Source organism: Gavialis gangeticus, unplaced genomic scaffold (genome assembly GCF_001723915.1).
Source record: "Gavialis gangeticus isolate Ggan-Ray unplaced genomic scaffold, GavGan_comp1, whole genome shotgun sequence".
NCBI classification, from domain to species: domain Eukaryota; kingdom Metazoa; phylum Chordata; order Crocodylia; family Gavialidae; genus Gavialis; species Gavialis gangeticus.
Window position 1 is genome coordinate 10,408,666 of NW_017728964.1, and position 8,109 is coordinate 10,416,774.

Consider the following 8,109-nt stretch of genomic DNA (forward strand, 5'->3'; position numbering starts at 1 on the left):
CTCCAAGGCAGCTCTGAAGGTTCGGAGCCGCTTTGGCTGGATCGAGGTGGAAACCCGTCTGGAGCTCAAGATTGGATCGCAGCCATCTGAAGTGGCTGGGTCCAAAGCCAGATCAGATTGCTGCCAACTCGCACTGGCCTACCATATTTTAAAGCCCTTGCAAAGCCGCCCACCAGATACATAGGGAGCATAGAGGCAGCTACAACAGTTGATGGGCTCATCTACATGAGAAGCTAAATGCCCATTGGACTAATTCTACTGTGCATTAGTGCAGCTGGCAAAAACTGTGCTAATGCGCAGTAGATTAGTCCAATGGGCATTAAGTGTCACACAAAATGCCAGTTACAGTGCATTTAGTGCCTGTTATTCTAGACACTAAAATTAATGTGCCATAATTACGGTGCATTAATGAATGTGTAGACACACAGGTGTAATCCAAAATAGTACCTTGAGCATCAGCACTTGATTTATAAAGGGAATGAAAGTTGGACAGGGCACTCAAGAAAATATGTTATTCTTGATCCTCTTTGGAAAGTTTCATGGGACCTAACTTCAGCTGGATTTTGGTAGATGGGATCTCAATTTAACATAATTAAATTGAGCATCTGTTATGACTGTAATCAGTACAGAAACTCAAGTGGTAGTTGGGCTGCATGGTAGGTGTTAGCTGCAAAGACGGGTTGGCAGGCCAGCTGTTGATATTTTGGAATGGATGGGGTCAGAAAGCAGATATCATGCCTCAAATCATTAACCAGAATAATTTAATGGGTTTAAACCTCAATCAAGTGGCAGCACCTGCAAAAAAAAAAAAAAGAGGCCTTGAAGGTGAGGCATCAGGAACTGTGTGTGTAAATCTGAAAGACCTTAACAAGGACATAAAGGAGATGAATTGAGAAGGAAAAGAGGAGATACATGGCTACAGTAGTTACAAATTCAGTATGAGCTTGGCACTAGTTGTATAAACCCTGCTTAATCCATTGAGGTGCAAGAGTCAAAGAAGGAAACCCCCTTTCCCTGTAATATTATCCCAGCTGTGAAGACTGGAGGTCAATTGTCCCAGGTGAAGCTATTTGAAGCAGCCTAGCAGGAAGGGAAATCTGCTGGGTTGAGTAATTGTCATCCTGTATAAAAGAAAAAAGAGGTAGGGAATTACTTTGAAGGGCCTGTTGTATTGGGGGTGAATAAGTCTCTTTTTTTCTGGTAAAAGTAAGTTGAGTTGGTTTCCAATAAAGCTGGTACTGTTGGTTGATTTTGTGGTGGCTTTGGTATGGGAAAGGAGATTGAAAATAAGGTGGGGGGGGGTTCCCCCCCTTTCATCTAATTTTACTTAATTTTCCCCCTTTACAGATTATGTAAAAAATATACTGGTAGATCTGATGCAAAAGTAAAAGAAGAAAACAGACTAAAGAGAATAAGAGCATTACAAACCAGCTTTGACTCTTTCTACACTGCCACTGCAAAAGACCCATTACATAGTTAAGCTACAGTATAGATGGGGCCAAACTATACCTTCTTAACTAAGATAAATGTCTTGCTTCTGGTTAGCATAGGTTAAAAATTCCAGTTATGTTTCGTTGTGGGAAGCTCTGAAGGAAAAACAATCTTTCCTGCTTACTTGGTGGGGAGGGATCTAGTATTTAAACAAGAAATGGAAACAGAATTCTTGAGCTTCTTCTAAAACTTTCATTTCTAAAGTTGTTTTTTTCCTTGTTTGAAAAACTAGAAACCAGCCAATAAAAATGTTTCAGCTTAAGATTATTTTGCAAAAATTAAATGCTGTCTGGTTTGGCAAAAATGTTTTGATGGGAACGCTTTGACCATTTCTACCAGGGCTGAACTTATTGGTTGAGTTCCCTCCTCCTTGCCCCGTCTCTTTTTTTTGTCTCTCCTAGGACTGAACCTTTGTTCCTATTCTCAACGCATTCTTCTTTCCCATTACCTAACGGTCTTTGCTTCTCTTGAAAGCTCCAGCATTTCGTGTGTGTGTGTGTGGGGGGGGGGGGTTCTTATTTTACAACTACTATAGAAGTGGTATTTCTAACTTGTATTATTCAATGAGACTACCAGCATGCCTATACCAGGGGGAAGGCACTTCAAAATACATTTGCACTTTTGAGGCTCAAAACTGTATATTGCATCTGAAGTTGGTGACAACTGTGAGCTCCCAGCAGCTCTTGAATTTGAGTCCCTACTCTCCCATCTGCATCAGAACTGGCACTGAGCATGTGAACCAGCATAGGGACTGTAATGAAGTGCAACAGTCATTTTAAAGGCTGTTACAAACCTAGCATAGCCAACTCCCTAATGCAGCCCCACAAAAATGGAGCGTTTGAATGTGTTGAATCCCCAGAGGGATGCTGGAAACTGAACTGGGTGGGAAGTATGCCTGGATAGGGGCCTGTGAACGAGCTCCCTTTTCTCTAAGGAGAGCTAGAGGCCAGGGAAGAGTCAAGACTGGAAAGTCATGTCTCCCTAGCTCTCAGCTGAAGGATTGGGCTGGGGTTGTGAGCTCAGGATATAATAACCTCTGCTCTGCTCTCTGTGTTGCATCTAATAGTTTGTTCACCTTTGTTCCAACATTTACATTGCTGGTGCCACCAGCTCTAGCAATTTGAAAGGGAACTGTGGGGTTGGATGAAGCCAAGCTTGGATCGACATGAGAAGCCTTAGACATCGCAACATTTTTCAGCCTTGTCTGGAGCCAACATCCTTTGCTTGATGGTATTCCTCACTTTCCTGCCTTTTGGGGAGGAGCAGCCAGTCGGTGCTGGCGCGGCTTGTCCCTCGGGTGCCAAGAGCCCGGTTTGAAGTGGCTCCGCACTGAACCAACGGGCTTAATGGATGAATTGCTGGGCTGAGGGGAAGCCAGAACAAACTAAAATTAGGATGTTTGATTTGGCATCAAAGCTGAAATCCCCCTGCCCCCAGAAAGCATTCTGGATAATTGATATAGTTTGATTTTTAAATTTTATTATTACTATTATTGTTACATGGGTCTTCCAGGGAAAGCCCCTAAAGCATCCCGTCACCCAAAGTCACCTTACTCTGTCTGGCACTGCTGAAACTCTCCTGTGCTGGCAGGGAGAGCCAAGCTCCAGAATGACAGACTGAAACGCCGCAGGCAATGTCCCTCGCTCAAATACATGAGAGGGAGCATGGGAGTGCCCTGTGGCTTTTGCCCTAGTCTCTTGAACTTGGGGGCCTGGTTCATGATATATGAAGCTTCTACCCTTCAAGCTGGCTGCTTAGCCTAAGCAAACTAAAGGAACTAGCCCAGGGCAGGACTGATTGATGCAAACTGACCTTTTTCTTACGTACCTGATTGCAAGTTCAGTCTGGCATTGATTCCACAATGCCGTTCCCTGAAGATAAGCTCCCTGAGCTACAAAATAGAGTCTATCCTTTGTTTTCTGCTGCCACCCTCCAGACCTCGCATACAGTAATAATAGCTCTCCTGTATGGCTTAGGAGGAGGCTTAAGAAGCAGGTGAATTGAAGTGTTAGGAGCCCCGGGAGGGGAAATTCTTGGGGGTTGGTTGCAGATCCCTGAAGTAGCTGGAGCTGTGGGAATAGATTTGATAACAAAGGGTATCCAAGGACAGATGGTGCAAGGCTGAGGAGACACAAGTAACCAAGTCTCAGGAGAGAGTTAAGGAACAAACAGAAGAAAAGAAGAGATCCCAGGCTTTGAAGAGAGGGTGAGCTTATACCTGAGGGTTACCTTTCACTGAGTTTTCTGTGAGCCTTGAGGGGGACTGTGGACCACAAAGGGCAAGGACCTGCTGTCGGGGATGTTGTTTGTTGCACATTTGTTTGCCATGGAAGAGCTGGATTTTTCCCCCCCTCGTTTTGCCAAAATTACCTGCTCATCCTGGTGAAAAATGGAGAGTGGCTGCTGCTTTGGTAATGGAAATAGATGGGTTATTAATATTGTAGGAAGGGTTTTGCAGATTCACAAAACATATGGATAGAAAAGACTTAAATCTACCCTCAGACTAATGCAATTTTTTTCCTCCTCAAATATTAGCAGAGCACACTGTCTAGTGTTTGTTCAGTTAAACATAAGCAGTAAGTCTTTAAATGTTGCGGGGAGGGGGGTTGATGTCTTGTCTTCATTTTCCCGTATTTAAGCTTATCCCTTCAGTCTTCATTACACCAACCTATACCCCTCTAAATGGGTCCTTTGCATCTTCAGGTGTTGCATACTGTGAGCATATTCCCTTCAAGCACTGTCAATCAGAAAGCAGTGCCTGTTTAATAAAATAATGCATTGCACACAGTAAACATCCGTGTCCTATGTCTCGTAACACAGCTAGGAGGTAGGCACTGGGTTACCATATTCCACAGTCCAGGATCCTGAGGGAAGATAGAAAAGTGATTTGTCTAAAGCCATACATAAAATATGTGGTAGAGGAATAAAGCCCAGGATTTCATATCATGCTCATCATCACTGTAATATTTGAACACATTCTAGTAGCATATTAAGTGATGTGGCTGGCATGTCGCATGTGGTTCATCTCTGTCTCTTCTTGCACAGCCTTTTCCCCCCAAGGGGAAGAATTATATGCATAGTACAGGAGTTTGTTTTGGTAGGTGATTGTTTGGGGGTTTTTTTTGTAAAATGCAGACACTGCTCTGTCTACATTGGAGAAAGCAGCTTGAAGAAGTGTGCCTTGTACTTGGATGGGAAGGGATGAAGTTTCTCTCCTTTTGTAGTGTTCCCATTCCTCTAATCATTGTCTTTACCAGTCCTTTCTTCTCTTTCTGATCTCTCTCTTTTTGGAGATTTAAAAAAAAAAGAAAGCTGTGGTTATTCAAAGTGGAAAACCTTGAAAATAAGAGTGTTTGCAATGAGCATTTAAAAGTTAGCAGAGAGTAATGTGAGGTTTTTAAAGATCTTTGTTCTTCAAGGAAAGCGTTTGTTTGCAAAGCAGCTTGGCAGTCCTGTTTTGTTCTGGATGTAAGCTTGCTTGGTTTATAATCTGAATTTAACAGTTACCAATTAACAGGAAGATTGGTGCAATAACAAGGGCAATCAGGGTGGCATTTTATTTTAAAGGTGAGTTTAAGAAAAAAAACAACAACCCCGTTTTAAAATGTGTTGAAGAAATTGAGAGTAATTGACGTTATATGTATAACGCCTTATGTCTGAGTGTTAAAGAGGATATTTGGTGAGAAAGCTAAAACATCACAAGCAACAAAGTCAACAACTGGTATCTTCTAGTACAACTGCAGCACTTGACTACATAGGGAGGATGAATGGGGAATATGAGCCCAATAAAAGAGATTTGAGGATGGGATGCATAAGGAGGATTGCATTCCAGGGAGCTGGAGAAACGAGGGAAAGCAACATATTTAGGAAAAGTGTTGGAGAAATGAACTTTGTTAGAAAAATGAGAAGTTGGTATGAGTAGAAAATGCTGAAGTAAAAACAGCCTGGCTGGGATAATAGTGGGGAAAGCAAGGTGCAAAATGTGCTGTCAGTATTTATGGTTCTTTGACTTCTGATGTAAATAATTCTCAGCAATTAAAGAAGGACTTAACAAGTATTTGCAAAACTTGTCTAATTTGGGGGCTAAAATTGCATGAGATCCTCAAAATAATGGCTGCTTTAGAAGCTTGCACAGAGGGGAACAATTAAGGCCTAATGATTGTGTTAATGTATTTTTCATTTTAAGAGAGAGCCCTTTGGCTTGTTCTTACCTCCATGGTTACAAGGGAATACAAAGGCCAGAGCCTGGAAGAGCCCCTGAAAAAGTTTATGAAGTATGTTGCACAGTGTGCATGTGTGTGTGTAAGGGCAGGAGAGAGAAAAGGTAATAAACCTCCAGGGTCAAATTGTCTTTAGCAGGAATGATCAAAGAATGTGTAGAGCCCTATTAGTGGGACAGCACCCAGCCTGTTTCTTTCCGTTTGAGGGTGAAATGCTAAAGAGGGGTTTCTATTGGTTTTCTCCGAAGGTCACGAATATAAAGCTCTGGTAACACATATTTTGCAAATGTAGTTGCACCTAGTTCCATACTGCAAACTGTAAGGTGTGAGAATAATGTGGCAACACCTGCCAGAAGTGGGGCAAAGTGAGCTTGTTGGGCCATGTCATCTAGAACAAACTGAGTGGCCAACGCCAGTTGGATGTCAAGAGTTCCTTATAGTACCATGGTGCTATGGTGTGACAACGCCAAGCCTTCAGCTGTTTACACCCGAGTTCAAAGTTCATTAAGATCACAAGGAAAAAAATAAGTTGTAGAGAAGGGCTTAGAATTGGACTAGATGGGGATGCAAAAGACTCCCTCTTGTTGGAGATTGGCAAAGTACCAGTGGGGCCACTGCTGGCACAGTGGGATAGGGATAGAGCTCTTTAGTAGTAATTTGCAGGTGCTGGGCGGCTTTGGTGTAGCTTTGCAGGGGTGAGCGTGTATGAGTAGGGCTGTGCACACATGGGGGTGGGTGCAGGACCTGCCTATATCACATTTTACACTCGTCTGCATGATTCAACCTAAGCAACACATTCACCTAAACGTTATTTGAAATGTTTTTTCCTCTCCAAGCCCTAACCATCCGTTATAATTGGTCATTCCTTCTTCTCCTTTGATTAATGACATTTGAGTGAGAGGGTGGAGAATATACTTTGAAGTTATACACAGAGCTTTGATTTTTTTTTTTTTTAATGGTTTAATATTTGGCTCATGCCACATGCAAGCAATCTCCATATGCAAAACAAAATGCTCCCCAGCGCTGGCTCCTTTGAGCATGTCCTGTTAACTTCCTATGAGCAAAACCCCTTTGAACAGCCATTTTGGCATGTGTGAAATTGATTTCATATCCACCCTTCTCAGTGAAAGAAAATGGCGGCACAGAGCTGTGGGCTTTACAAGCTCCTCTTTCTCTCTCTCTCTCTCTTTATTTTTGAAATATCTTATTCCCACCGCTTGTCTCAGCTGTACAAGACAGATGACTTTAAATCTCTCTGATGCTGTGTCTGGTGCCTGCAGGTTAACCTCACTGACTTAACATGCAGTTTCGACTCTGTACCTTCTGGTGGGAAAAACAATAGGAAACAAATTTACAACTGCCCCTCCCCAGGTAATTTGCATAGCGCAAAGCCCCCACTACCTCCCACCCCTTCCATGAATGTCTTCATGTAATTAATTAATACTGCATTCATCAGAGCTTAATTCATGTTCCTGTAGTACACGAGGATGGCAGGGGAAAGGCGGGGGGGGAGTCTACAGAGGAGGACGGTAATACGCTTTGGCTTCGTTGTTCTACCGTTGGAACTTAATTAGCCCCCATGATAATATTTGATCATTTTCTGCAGCCCTCATAATGCCCAGTTTTAAAACATTTTACTGCACCCTAGTGTATGGTCCGGTTCGAGCGAATGCAGCAGCCATCTCCCCCGAAGAGTTGATGTGCGGGTTTTGTTTTGGGTGGATGGGTTGGGGGGGGTGTGTGTAGAGACAGGAAGAACAATCGGCTGTTACAAAGCTTTCTCTCTTTCCAACTTTAAAACCACAAACTGGTATTACTGAGAAGCAAAATAGCCTGATGCTGCTACCTCCAATGTCTTGAATTTTTAACACTGGATATGGATAACGTATCTTGTGTATAGGAGCTAAAACTGTGTCAGGCTATAAAGAGTCCAATAAATTCATTTTTGCTCATAGCTGTTACTAGTGGTATTGCAGGGATCCTATTCCTCCCCCCACCCTTTTTTTTTTTAAAAAAAAAAACATGACCTGCTTTCACATGCAATACCTCCTCTTGCAAATTCTCACTCCTATCCACTGCCTTGGCCCTGAAGGGGACCACAGCTGGAAATCTATTGATGGTGTGGGGCAGGCGCTTTTTATTTTTTGACTGTGGCAAAGTAGCAAACTAAAAAAATATATATACACATTAACTGATCTAGCATTTTTAGGAGGCGAGCATAACTTCTCGAGGACCTTCTGCAAAGGCATCCAATCTGCGAGGTAATTTCCTGCTGGTTAATTAGCATCGCTTTTCAGAGTGTGTTGGAATTTAAAAATGCGCCTTTCTATTTTTTAAGCTTTAAAAGAGGGGGGGGGAAAAAACCAAAACAAGTGTACGCTGATAGCTCATTCCTTGG

General features: G+C 42.7%; 1 long non-coding RNA gene across 4 annotated transcripts in view; it reads left to right on the forward strand.

Moving 5' to 3' along the window:
• Positions 1 to 1,156: 1,156 nt before the first annotated feature.
• Positions 1,157 to 8,109, forward strand: part of LOC109287577 — a 294,027-nt gene continuing 287,074 nt past the window's right edge. For 3 of the 4 annotated variants that reach the window (XR_002094901.1, XR_002094905.1, XR_002094898.1), the window contains exon 1: positions 1,157 to 1,206. This is a non-coding gene — a long non-coding RNA (uncharacterized LOC109287577). Of the gene's footprint in view, positions 1,207 to 3,524; positions 3,698 to 8,109 lie in introns of those variants that run through there. The other variant, XR_002094899.1, reaches the window with a different exon arrangement.